The 14,222-nt window shown below is 45.9% G+C and overlaps 1 protein-coding gene across 3 annotated transcripts in view; it reads left to right on the top strand.

Moving 5' to 3' along the window:
- The window catches only part of LOC122553815 (bcl-2-modifying factor-like), a 171,341-nt gene that overhangs the window by 133,435 nt on the left and 23,684 nt on the right, over positions 1–14,222 (top strand). The gene's annotated exons all lie outside the window — the stretch shown is intronic.

Genomic DNA, 14,222 nt, shown 5'->3' with positions numbered 1-14,222 from the left:
ATATGTGTGTGAGAATACGTGTGTGTATGAATGTGTGTATGAATATGTGTGTGTGAATGCGCGCGTGTGTGTATGAATGTGTGTGTGTATGAATATGTGTGTGTGAATGCGTGTGTGTGTATGAATGTTTGTGTATGTATGAATATGTGTGTGTGAATGCGTTTGTGTGTGTATGAATATGCGTGTGTGAATGCGTGTGTGTGTGTATGAATGTGTGTGTGAATGCGTGCGTGTGTGTATGAATATGTGTAAGTGAATGCATGTGTGTGAATGAATGTGTGTGTGTATGAATATGTGTGTGTGAATGCGTGTGTGTGTGTATGTATAAATATGTGTGTGTGAATGCGTATGTGTGTATGAATATGTGTGTGTGAATGCGTATGTGTATATGAATATGTGTGTGTGAATGCGTGTGTATGAATATGTGTGTGTATGAATATATGTGTGTGAATGCATGTGTGTATGAATATATGTGTGTGTATGAATATATGTGCGTGAATGCATGTGTGTATGAATATATGTGTGTGTGTGAATATGTGTGTATGAATATATGTGTGTGTATGATATGTGTGTGAATGCGTATGTGTGTGTATGAATATGTGTATGAATATGTGTGTGTGAATGCGTGTGTGTGTATGAATATGAGTGTGTGAATGTGTGTGTGTCTGAATATGTGTGTGTGAATGCATATGTGTGTGTATGAATATGTGTGTGTGAATGCGTATGTGTGTGTGAATGTGTGTGTATGAATATGTGTGTGTATGAATATATGTGTGTGAATGCATGTGTGTATGAATATATGTGTGTGTATGAATATGTTTGTGTGAATGCATGTGTGTGAATGAATGTGTGTGTGTATGAATATGTGTGTGTGAATGCGTGTGTGTGTGTATGAATATGTGTGTGAATGCATATGGGCGTGAATGCGTATGGGCGTGTATGAATATGTGTGAGTGAATCTATGTGCGTATGGGCAGTTACGCATATGTGTATGTGAATGTGTGTGCGTGTGGGCAGGTACGAATGTGTGTGTGTGAATGTGTTTGCGTGTGGGCAGGTACGCATATATGTGTGTGTGAATATGTGCACGTGTGGGCAGTAATGCATATGTGTGTGTGTGAATGTGTGCACATGTGGGCAGTTATGCATATGTGTGTGTAATGTGTGTGCGTGGGCAGGAATGCATATGTGTGTGTGTGAATGTGTGGGCAGTTATGCATACGTGTGTGTGTAATGTGTGCACGTGTGGGCAGTTATGCATATGTATGTGTGTAATGTATGTGCGTGGGCAGGAATGCATATGTGTGTGTGTGAATGTGTGCGCGTGTGGGCAGTTATGCATACGTGTGTGTGTAATGTGTGTGCGTGTGGGCAGGAATGCATATGTGTGTGTGTGAATGTGTGTGCGTGTGGGCAGGAATGCATATGTGTGTGTGTGAATGTGTGCGTGTGGGCAGGTATGCATGTGTGTGTGTGTCTGTGTGTGAATGTGTGCGTGTGTGTGCAGGTATGCATATATGTGTGTGTGTGTGGGCAGGTATGCGTATGTGAATGTGTGTGTGCAGGTATGCATATGTGTGTGTTAATGTGCGTGCGTCTGTGCAGGTACGCATATGTGTTTGTGAATGTGTGTGTGTGCAGGTATGCATTTGTATATGTGTGAATGTGTGCAGGAATGCATTTGTATGTGTGAATGCATGCATGTGTGCAGGAATGCATTTGTGTGTGTGTGAATGCGTGCACGTGTGCAAGAATACATTTGTGTGTGTCTGAATACGTGTGCACGTATGCATTTATGTGTGTGAATGCGTGCACACGTACAAGTATGCATATGTGTGTCCATGATTATGTGCGCACATCTGTGCATGCATATCTGGGTGTGAATATGTTTGTGATTGTGTGCACGCAGGCATGAATGTGCATCTGTATATGTGTTCATGTATGTGCTTGTGTGAGAGAGAGTGAGATTCTGTAAGTTTGTGTGTGTTCGAGAGAGAGTGTGTGAATGGTTGTTAGTCTCTGAGTGTGAGGGAGCGTGTGTGAGTGAGTGTGTAGTAGTGGGTTTGTGAATGTGATTGAGATTGTGTTTGTGGTGTGTGTATGTTAGTGGGGTGTGCGTGTGTGTGTTTTAGTGGTTGTGTGAGAGTGTAAAATGATCTGTCAGCACGTATGGAATTTTCTCCAAACTCCATGCCCTTCCTCCACCTTCTACATCTCTTTCTGCCCCCTATACTCACTTTTCCCTCTCACTTCTGTAGCGAAAATGAATAAACAGACATTTTATTTTCAAGTGGGTGGGGAGGGGGAAGCGAATGTTCTGTCTGGCGGGACTGGAGTTTATGATCTGTACCAAGGAGCTGTACTGCGGGTTAAGTTGAGCAATTTCCTAGGGAGAAGTGCAGGACAGGTTCAATAACATTTCCGGCTGTTTTTCGAGCTCCATGTTCATGAGCACACATCAGTCTGCCACCAGCCCTCCACTGCTCCACCTGGACATGTGGGGGTGGGAAACCATTTGAGGTGGAACGGTTTGACAACACAAGGCAAAATTTCAACTGATGTCTGGGCTACCCGGAAACCCCACTAGGCCTCCGACCCGTGTCTTGGCGATCCAGCAACTCTGAAGAGCTGGTGACACAGTAAGAGGTTTTGACTTTTTTGACTATCATTGGCACCAAATCACCAAACCTGCAGCTTTCCAACCCTCCCTGGCCACAGAAGGGCTGAGGCCTTGTTTCCAAACGTCGGGAAGTCTAAGCCGGAACAAGCTCACTGCTTTCACCCACAGGGGCCCGAGAAAGGGTCTCGGTGCCTGAAAAATATTCCTAGTTGGACTCCACCACAATGAACCGCAGGTTCCCAGTGAAGTATGTCACCACAGTAGCACCATGGACAGCAGGAAGCTTAGTGAAAGAGCTGACAGCTCAAACCCAGTAATCAGAAGAGGCTGCAAAAGCTCCCTTCCTGACAACACGGACTCCAGCAGTTCACAAAGCGACCCGACATCACTTCCTGACGGTAATCAGAGCTGAGTTGACAGTTACTGTCCTCACCAGCAATGCCCACATCCCACTGACAAACAGAACAAACCTCCTCTGGAGATGCCTGTGGAAAATGTTCCACCTCTGACATTTCTGGGAGCTCCATTCCACCCAGTTTATTCAGATTTGATGGACTTGCATCTCTTGGGAGCTTGGCCTTTTTCCTGGATGGAGCAGAACGATTGCCTCAGGCTAATGATCCCCTCAGGGCAGCACGGTGGCTCAGTGGTTAGCACTGCTGCTTCCCAGCACCCGGGATTCTGGGTTCAATTCCACCCGAGGGCGACTGTCTGTGTGGAGTTTGCACATTCTCCCCGTGTCTGTGTGGGTTTCCTCGGGGTGCCCTGGTTTCCTCCCAAAATCCAGTGATGTGCAGATTGGGTGAATTGACCATGCTAAATTGCCCACCGTATTCAGGGATGTGTAGTTAGGTGGATTAGCCATGGGAAATATAGGATAGGGGGCGAGTCTGGGTGAGATCCCCTTCTTCAGAGGTTTGGTGTGCAATGGCTGAATGGCCTGCTTCCACACTTTAGGGATTCTGTGCCTATGTGCTATAGCTTTGTAACATCTACTAGGGCCCATTCAACCACTCTCCCTCTCTCCCGCATCTACCTTCCTAGTTTTCAAAGATGTACTAATGTACACACACAAAGCTTTGAAGGTGGCATGGCAGTTTGAGGTATTGATGAAAAGATGTGGTGGGATCTTAGAGGAGCAGAGAAATAATGATGGGCCTTTACAAAACACAAGTTCAGCCTTAGCTCCATCCAGGGCCCCAGACAGTCCCTCCAGGTGAGACAGAGGTTCACCTGCCTCTTTTCCATCCTGGTTCACTGCATCAGGTGCTCCCAATGTGGTCTTCTCTACACCGGGGAGACCAAACATAAACTTAGGGAGCGGTTCGCCAAGCAACGCAGCCGGGCCCAAAGGGGCCGACCAGACCCCCCCAGTCACTGCCCATTTTAATTCCCCCATCATTCCCTTTCCGACATGACCATACCTTGGCCTCCTCCATTGCCAAAACGAACCTCAGCGCAAATTGGAGGAACAGCAATTGGAGGGGTGGCATGGTGGCTCAGCGGTTAGCACTGCTGCCTCACAACACCAGGGTTCCTGGTTTGATTCCACCTTCAGGCGCCTGTCTGTGTGGAGTTTGCACATTCTCCCCGTGTCTGCGTGGGTTTCCTCCGGGTGCTCCGGTTTCCTCCCACAGTCCAAAGATGTGCAGGTCAGGTGAATTGGCCATGTTATATTGCCCCATAGTGTTAGGTGCATTGGTCAGAGGGAAATGAGTCTGGGTGGGTTTCTCTTCAGAGGGTCGGTGTGGACTTGTTGGGCCAAAGGGCCTGTTTCCACACTGTAGGGAATCTAATCTAAAAATTAAAAAAAACCCACCTCATCTCCACCTGGGCAGCCCGGAGGTCTCAACATTGTCTTCTCTGATTTCAAATAACCTCCCTTCCCATCCCCTGTCTCCCTTTCCAACACCTCCCCCTCCCTTCCACTCCTCCCTGCCACCTACCAGATCCTTTCCTCCCATTGGCCAACCAGTTGTGCCTTCAACCTGTTTTCCCCCACCCCCACTTCACCATCCTGCCTCCACCACCCCCTTTATCTGTAGCTCCCCCAACATCCACCCCCAGACCTGAAGAAGGGTTACACCCGAAACATCGACTTCTCCACCTCCTGATGCTGTGTTCTTCCAGCCTCCTGCCTGCCTTCTTCGGATTTCAGCATCTGCAGTTATTTTGTCTCGAGCATAGCATCCAATAGGCATCTTGTTTTAAGAAGGATATGAAGGCTTTATATCGAGTGCAGAAAAGATTGCTGAGAACAATTCCAGACTCAGCTACAAGGATAGACTGGAGGGGTTGGGGCTGTTCTTGTTAGAGAAGGTTGAGAAGCAGGCATTCAAAATCCACAGGGGTCCGGACAGAGTAGAAGACCCAGACATCAGATGAATGACCAAGGAACCAAAGGCAACGTGAGTGGTAATCTCACTGCGTGGGTATTCCAGAGACCCAGTTTGCATTTTGGGGACGTGGGTTCAAATCCCACTCGGTTAGGTGATGGAATTTAGTAAATATGGAATGTGAAAATAATCTCGTTGATGGTAACCATGTATCTCCCTTTGATTGTTGCAGAAACCCATCTGGTTTTCTTGTGTCCTTTAGAGAAGGAAATCTGCCCTCCTTAGCTGGTCTGGTCAAGTGCGACTCCATGTCCACAGCAACATGTGGTTGACTTTAAAATGCCCCTTGAAATGGCCACTTAGTTTAAGGGGAATTATGGAGAGAGAGGAAATGCTGGCCTTGCGTGCAATGCCCACATCCCATGAAAGAGAAAAGTCCCCTTTTTGTTTTGGCTGGTGAATGGTTAGGATGGAAATACAATGTTCAGGAGGGTGGTCCAGGCCCATTCAACTGTGGCTTTCTGTAGGGAATTGGGTAAGCACTTGAAGAAAAATGATATGCACGATGTGCCGTTGGGACGAGCTAAATTGCAATTGCAGAGATCTGAGTAAGCTCCAACATCGGAGTAAGCTCCAACATCTGAGTAAGCTCCTTCTGTCCTGTAATTATTTTATGATTCTAAGCACATTGCCCATCAGATTTCAGAAGCCAGAAAAAACAGTCTGCTTTCCTTGTGGAGATTTAGTGGCCATTTACATTATGGTACAGAACAGTACTGTGGTGAAAAGGGTTATATTGTGGGGACATGTTGCATGGACTTCACATTGCCCAGTGTCAAGAAGATTTGGAACTGGTCTGATTGAGTTCTTCGAGTTCTTTGGTGAAGTTGATACGGATGATAAGAAGGACGGTTCCTTCAAGTCGTGCAGCCCAGAGTGCGGGAGCATAATATGAAAATTGAGCCAAGCTATTCAGGAGTATCAAGAAACATTTCTTCAGTATCATAGCTGTGGAAATTTGGAACTCTGATGTCCAGAGACATTGAAAGTTTCAGAATTGAGGTTGATGTGGTTTTTGTTCAGTAAAGTTCTCAAGGAATTTGGAACAAAGCTGAGTAAATGGAGTTTAGACATAGATTAGAGATGATCTAATCGAACACTGGGAGAGCTAAGTGTCCTGCACCTGTTGCTGTAAAACCAACCAAATAATTTTTACTTGGGGTGGGGGGGGTAGTGGCAGTGGTAAGTGGAATTTGAGAAGTTAGAAGGAGAGGCAGCGATCTGTAATGTTGCAAACAAACATATGTATATGTTGGATGGGAAGGAGGCACAGATTTAGCTAGTGTGCCTCATAATGTTATGGTACCTTTGCATTGTGATCCAGATGCCGCCTACCAACTGTGTTAATAAGAGGTGATTTGACATTTACACTGACCCCAATCTAGATGGGAGATCACGTCTCCTGACCCAGTTTCTACCTGTGCACTCCCATTCCTCCCTATTTGCCAATTACAGCTGAGCGTGTTATACCTGTAAAACAGGTTGGGTAAGGAAGCACGTTTGCAAAAAAATACCAGAGGTGTTGGAATATAAGTCAGACTTTGAAGCCTTGACAGCCCCTTCTAAAATGCCGACCCAGATATCAAATATACCATTTGTTCACTGGAGTGTGTGGGTGGCCACAGTTTTCAAAAATCATCCGCATGCAACACAAACAGTGGCCGCGTCTTAAACCTTTTGTACATTTTCACCACACAGCCCACATTACCGAACTGATCCCACGCACCCAGTGATAAGGCACAGGAAAATGATACATCCATTCATGGGGTGAAAAATCGGAGCCGATTACTCATGTGAGTAGAGTGTGCTGTGGCTGAAATAGGAGGTGGAATTCAACACCAATACTATGCAAAGACATGATTGTTTGGGCATCCTAACTGTGCTGTGGTAATGAATGCTCCTTCTCTGCTCCTGAAGTTACCCCTGAATATTTAACTAGATTTATTAATGTCCACCCTCCATCCATCCATCCTAGTTTTGGACTCCCCACAATTGGAAATAATCTTCTCTCCTCCCGCACTGTCAAAAGATTCCTTCGTTTGGAAGGCCTCAGTTAGGTTACCTTATTCTTCTCTGTTCTGGAGAAAAGAGTCCAAACTTGCTTCGTCTTCACTAATAGTTGCATCCTCTAAATTCAGGTGAGATCTATGTCAAATCTTTTGTTTCTGTATGTACTGCAATGCCCCCACATTATTGTTGTAATATATAGACACAGACAAACCATGCTTTAGAAACGGCACTTAAACTGTTGGTGATGTAATCGCATTACTGCCAACACACATTTTAAAAGTTCGTGCTTTAGAAACAATGCTCCCAGTTTGTCAATTGCGTTATAGTGAATTTATGCTAACGAAACATGCATTATAATGAAAGACAAATAGTGATGGAAAAGGATAGACCAGATCTAAAAGTCGAAGTTCTCAATTGGAGGAAGGCCAATTTTGACGGTATTAGGCAAGAACTTTCGAAAGCTGATCGGAGGCAGATGTTCGCAGGTAAAGGGGCGGCTGGAAACTGGGAAGCCTTCAGAAATGAGGTAACGAGAATCCAGAGAAAGTATATTCCTGTTAGGGTGAAAGGAAAGGCTGGTAGGTATAGGGAATGTTGGATGACTAAAGAAATTGAGGGTTTGGTTAAGAAAAAGAAGGAAGCATATGTAAGGTATAGACAGGATAGATCGAGTGAATCCTTAGAAGAGTATAAAGGAAGGAGTATACTTAAGAGGGAGATCAGGAGGGCAAAAAGGGGACATGAGATAGCTTTGGCAAATAGAGTTAAGGAGAATCCAAAGGGTTTTTACAAATACTATTAAGGACAAAAGGGTAACTAGGGAGAGAATGAGGCCCCTCATAGATCAGCAAAACGGCCTTTGTGTGGAGCCTTAGAAAAGGGGAGATACTAAACGAGTATTTTGCATCAGTATACTGTGGAAAAGGACATGGAAGATGTAGAATGCAGGGAAATAGATGGTGAAACCTGCAAAATGTCCATATTACAGAGGAGGAAGTGCTGGATGTCTCAAAACGCATAAAGGTGGATAAATCCCCAGGACCTGATCAGGTGCACCCTAGAACTCTGTGGGAAGCTAGAGAAGTGATTGCTGGGCCTCTTGCTGAGATATTTGTATCATCGATAGTCACAGGTGAGGTGCCGGAAGACTGGAGGTTGGCTAACGTGGTGCCACTGTTTAAGAAGGGTGGTAAGGACAAGCCAGGGAACTATAGGCCAGTGAGCCTAACCTCGGTGGTGGGCAAGTTGTTGGAGGGAATCCTGAGGGTTGTACATGTATTTGGAAAGGCAAGGACTGATTAGAGATAGTCAACATGGCTTTGTGCTTGGGAAATCATGTCTCACAAGCTTGATTGAGTTTTTTGAAGAAGTAACAAAGAGGATTGATGAGGGCAGAGCAGTACATGTGATCTATATGGACTTCAGTAAGGCGTTCGACAAGGTACCCCATGGGAGACTGGTTAGCATGGAATACAGGGAGAACTGGCCATTTGGATACAGAACTGGCTCAAAGGTAGAAGTCAGAGGATGGTGGTGGAGAGTTGTTTTTCAGACTGGAGGCCTGTGACCAGTGGAGTGCCACAAGGATCGGTGCTGGGTCCTCTACTTTTCATCATTTATATAAATGATTTGGATATGAGCATAAGAGGTACAGATAGTAAGTTTGCAGATGACACCAAAATTGGAGGTGTAGTAGACAGCGAAGAAGGTTACCTCAGATTACAACAGGATCTGGACCAGATGGGCCAATGGGCTGAGAAGTGGCAGATGGAGTTTAATTCAGATAAATGCGAGGTGCTGCATTTCTTAGCAGGACTTATGCACTTAATGGTCAGGTCCTCGGGAGTGTTGCTGAACAAAGAGACCTTGGAGTGCAGGTTCATAGCTCCTTGAAAGTGGAGTCACAGGTAGATAGGATAGTGAAGAAGGCGTTTGGTATACTTTCTTTTATTGGTCAGAGTATTGAGTAAAGGAGTTGGGAGGTCATGTTGCGGCTGTACAGGATATTGGTTAGGCCACTGTTGGAATATTGCGTGCAATTCTGGCCTCCTTCCTATCGGAAAGATGTTGTGCAACTTGAAAGAGTTCAGAAAAGATTTACAAGGATGTTGCCAGGGTTGGAGGATTTGAGCTACAGGGAGAGGCTGAACAGGCTGGGGCTGATTTCCTTGGAGTGTCGCAGGTTGAGAGGTGACCTTATAGAGGTTTACAAAATCATGAGGGGCATGGATAGGATAAATAGACAACGTCTTTTCCCTGGGTTCGGGGCATCCAGAACTAGAGGGCATAGGTTTAGGGTGAGACTGGAAAGATATAAAAGAGATCAAAGGGGCAACTTTTTCACGTAGAGGGTGGTCCGTGTATGGAATGAGCTGCCAGAGGATGTGGTGGAGGCTGGTCCAATTGCAACATTTAAGAGGCATTTGGATGGGTATATGAATGGGAAGGGTTTAGAGGGATATGGGCCAGGTGCTGACCGGTGGGACTAGATTGGGTTGGGAAATCTGGTCGGCATGGACGGGTTGGACCGAAGGGTCTGTTTCCGTGCTGTACATCTCTATGACTCTATGACCTTTAGTCCAATCAAACTTAATTGGTTCTCAAATACATTTGGACATCTCAAGAGGTGTTAGACCAGCTTAATTTTTTCTTTTCACAGAATTAGACACCTTGTCGCCATCACATTTTTCCCCTTTATGGGCAGTACATCCTTGCCAGTCTCTAGTTCCAGGTTTGCTGTATTGCTTCTTTGAGTCTTGTGAGTGGCCCATATTTTATCGATTAATTCCATTTTACTTAAGAACGCATTTGAAACCAGTGGTCTGGAGAGGAGCTGTTGTCCATCATGGGCTGGAGAGGAGCTGTTGTTCAATCAGAAGCTTTTCTCACTGCCCCACAACCCCCCCCAGCATTGAGTAGCCTCCCTCAAAACCATGCAATCTCCCGACAATAAGGGGAAAGCTTCCCAGTGAAAACAAAGGTTCCCCCTGCCCCCCCTCCCCCCCCCACACCAAGGAGATCACATGAGCTGAGTGCCAGAGGATCCCACTTGTGCTCCAGGAAAGAATGAATGCAGCTATCTTCTGAAAGCAGGTATATCAGCCAGCAAAGTGTTACAGTGGCTCTGAGAAATAAGGGACCATTCAACCTCCAGACTATTCTTCTCTGCTCATATTTACACAGTACAAACCTGTGGTTAATGATCTCCTCCCTAATTGCCAGAGTCATGCTGACCTTGGCATGGGATTTATGCTTGCTAACTGGATGCGGTGTCCCAGAGCAGTCTGTTGGCAGAGTCGTGTATTTATGCTCACATTTGCCTTCCAAATCCAGTCATTAATCTCAAAGTTCATAATATTCCAGGCTGCTTGCGATGGTCTCTCCACACTCGATATCATTTCATTATTTTGAGTTTGTGCAGGAAATCTTTCTTTCCAAAAAGTTAACAGCACAGTTAAACTGGTCCAGAACACTTCACAGGGCCATTTAAAAAGACATGGAATTTGTCACTGAGGAGATACTGGAGCAAGTTAGCACAGACACCACAGCACAGAAATGAACCCTTCGGTCCAACTCGTCCATACCAATCAGATATCCTAAGCTGATCTAGTCCCATTTGGAAGTGTTTGTCCCATATCCCTCCAAACCCTTCCTGTTCATGTACCCATCCAGATGTCCTTTAAATGGTGTAAATCCACCATTTCCTCTGGCAGATCATTCCATACACGCACCACCATCTGTGTGAAAAAGTTGCCACTCAGGTCACTTTTAAATCTTTCCCCTCTCACCTTAAACTATGCCGTCTAGTGTTGGACTTCTCTACCTTGGGAAAATGACCTTGGCTATTCACCCTATCCATGCCTCTCATAAACCTCTATAAAATCCTCCCTCAGCCTCCAACACTCTGGGGAAAATAGCCCCAGCCTGTTCAGCCTCGCCCTACAGCTCAAACCCTCCAACCCTGGCAACATCCTTGTAAATCTTTCCTGAACCTTTCCCTGGAGTAGGATTGCACACAATATTCCAAAAGTGGCCTCACCAATGTCCTGTATAGCTGCAACATGACCTCCCAACTCATATACTCAATGCACTGACCATAAAGGCAAACTTACCAATCACCTTCTTCACAAATTGGTTAGGAATTCATGTTGTCAGGAGCATCTTAAAGGAGAGGAGAAGGGTAGTGAAGCAGAGAGGTTCAGAAAGGGAATTTTAAAAATTAGGTTATGAACAAAAGGATGTGGATTTTGTGGATGGAATTTTGTAGGGCCTTGAACGATCTGTGATGAGGTGAGAAATAGAGCAGCAAGTGCACAGAGGCCTACTGGGAACAACTCACTGCATCTTTTAACTATGTTTCTGGGGATTCTAGGTAGTGGCAAGCACAGTGGGGTGGCACAGTTTGTGGCAGCACGGTGGCTCAGTGGTTAGCACTGCTGCCTCACAGCATCAGGGACCCAGGTTCGATTCCAGCCTTGGGCGACTGTTTGTGTAGAGTTTGCACATTCTCCCTGTGTCTCTGTGGGTTTCCTCCCACAATCTAAAGATGTGCAAGTTAGGTGGATTGACCATGCTAAATTGCCCATAGTGTTCAGGGATGTGTAGGTTAGGTACATTAGTCAGGGTTGGATTCAGTGCCTGCCCTGGTAACTCTCATTGTGATGCTGCAGCAAGGAGCTTAGGGAGACATTCAACCAGCTGATGGACTGGACCAGGCTACCATCCTGGGCTGTTTGCTTGCTCTTTTCACACTCACTCACTCTGAGCCGACTCGGATGCTCACAGCATCCCTCCCTCACCTTGCCTGTTTTTCGCTCCTCACCCCTCCGCCATAGATATCTGGCTCACAAGGGCTGCTGTGCTGCCCAGAAACAGAGCCAGGAACGCTTGTCTCAGATGTCAGCACTCCTCAGCAAGAGACATAGCAGAAGTCCCGGCACAGTAAGTCAGGGGCAGTCCCCAACACCAGTCCTGGGGCTTGGATTCAGTCAGCCAGCTGCTCCGGATAGTCAGTCAGTCAAGCACAAAACCACTCATTCATCTTGTTTGTTTATGCCCTTTTGGGGGCTGTTTTGCTCCTGGAATGAGAAAGAGTCCGGTTTGATAGGAAATGCAAGTGAGTGGCGCAGCGCTTGCTGGTATGGGTGTCCCGAGTGAGTGAACGGGCAGCACAGAGGGCATGCAGAGTGAGCGAGGAGAGATGTTGCTTGCGAGTGAGTGTGGTTGAACATGATCCTTGTTGGGGGTGGTGGAGGTGGGGGGTGGGGGAGCGTGGGGTACAGTAGTAGGGATACAGTGAGGGTGCGGTGTGAGAAAGCAGATGGTGGAGGTTGCTGGAGTAGTGGGAAGATCATTAACCTTTGACAGCGCTGCAGATGGCTGAGGCTGCATGAACCCAGGTGTCAACCTTGGACTAGGCTGGCATGGAGTGGTGTTGTGCCCATCACTACTGGTCCTGCTGGGAGTAAGGGGGGGGGGGGGGGGGGGGAGGAGGGTTAGGCGGGTGCGCATAAAGGATGCAGTCCAGCTAATGCTCCCTGCCCAACAAAGCAAGGACCATAGAGGTAGGTTGACAAGTTAATGATGTGAACTTGGTCAACAATGAGAGATTGTATTCGCTTTGCAGAGAGAGAGGGAGAGAGAGAGACCCTCCATGAAACCTGACAAAATTGACTCTTAGCCAAATAAAAAGATAAGGTTGAGTCTAAGACCTCTAGTTCTGTGCCTGAGAGAAAAAGCCTTATGAAGTGACTCTTAAAATCTGTGTGGTGAGTATTTTTTGAATGTGTGTTGGATACAGTCTAATGTGTTATTACAATTTGCCTGTCCTCTGAATGGTTCCTGAGCTCCCCCAGTGGCTGAATCAGTATAATACTGAGCTATGAAACAAAGATCTCGTAGTCAGTTCCTAATCCCAGTGGAAGGGCTACGTTGAGTTTATGAAGCTGTCACAGGGCGGCAGTAGGATGATGGATCAGGCTATTTCACTTTTCCTCATTCTACAGAAAAGGCACGTCTACCAACTGCATGAAAACAAGCATGTATGGATATTGGTTGCAAGCGATGCACTCTGTGGTCGAATAGGCCCTTAAAACACATTGCTTACTTTCACACAGGAAGTGTAGCTGGTCAAGCATGGTAGTGAAGTGAGTTTGTGGGGAGGGCATGGGGAATGTGAATGGACTCGTTTTAGTGTGGGAAACTGAGCATGCGTCAAAAGTATTGTTGCGTTCCCAGTCTCCAGGGATTGGGATGCTTGAAACAGTCCATCAGCTTGCCCCCTCTGTGCTTCTCAGCTGCTCCTCTCTCACCCGCTCTGACTTTCACACCTTCACCCAAATCAGAATGACTCTCATTAGCCTGGCGTCTGATCCTGTGTGAAGTTTAAAAGAAATCGAGACAGAACTTTTGACCTCTCACTTTGAAGCAAGCTTACTAAGTTACTCATTTCAGTTAGTGTGCTGCAAGGGTGTGTGTGTAACTGCGTGTGTGCTGTAGGTGTGTATATACTGTATGTTTGTGTCAATGTGTGTGTTTGTGTGTGACATTACCACCATACCACTGACTCCATCTTAAGGAGAAGTGAGAAAACATGTGGAAATTCAATCCAGATGAACACACTTCCTGGAGTAAGTCTTAAAACTGGGCCTTCCCAACCACAGGTTGGTACATTATCAACTGAAGCGCTCAACATATCTTTGTGTTTAATCCTCAATTTTGTGTGTATACATGTATGTATATGAATGTGTGTACGTGAATGCATATGTATATGTTTGTTATGCATGTGTTGTGTGTTTGTGAGTGCATATATCTTTATATATTTGTATACATATAAACACAAACATATTGAATACCTATCTATGTCCATGTATATATACCCATGTTTGAAGGTTTATGTATTTCTATCTGCACATACATGTGCATGTCAATGTGTGTGTTAGTATGTCCATTAATGTCAGTCCCCCCCACATATAAATTGTCAGTGTGTCCATATGTGTAGTCTTGTACATACGTGTGTCTGTGTATGAGTCCCATGCTTGTACGTGTGTGTGTACCTCCCAATATGTCTGTATGCCATTCATTGATCGGTGTCCATGAATCTGTTTGTGTCTCCATTTGTTTGTGTATATATATATATATGTGTGTGTGTGTCTGTGAGTGTGTGTGTCTCTGTGTGTGTCTGTGTGTGTGTGTGA

This window comes from Chiloscyllium plagiosum, unplaced genomic scaffold (assembly GCF_037043375.1).
Source record: "Chiloscyllium plagiosum isolate Xiang-an unplaced genomic scaffold, Cpla_swu_hap1 HiC_scaffold_8, whole genome shotgun sequence".
Taxonomy (NCBI): domain Eukaryota; kingdom Metazoa; phylum Chordata; class Chondrichthyes; order Orectolobiformes; family Hemiscylliidae; genus Chiloscyllium; species Chiloscyllium plagiosum.
The sequence above is the reverse complement of the archived record's forward strand: the minus strand, read 5'-3'. Positions and strand labels throughout refer to the sequence as shown.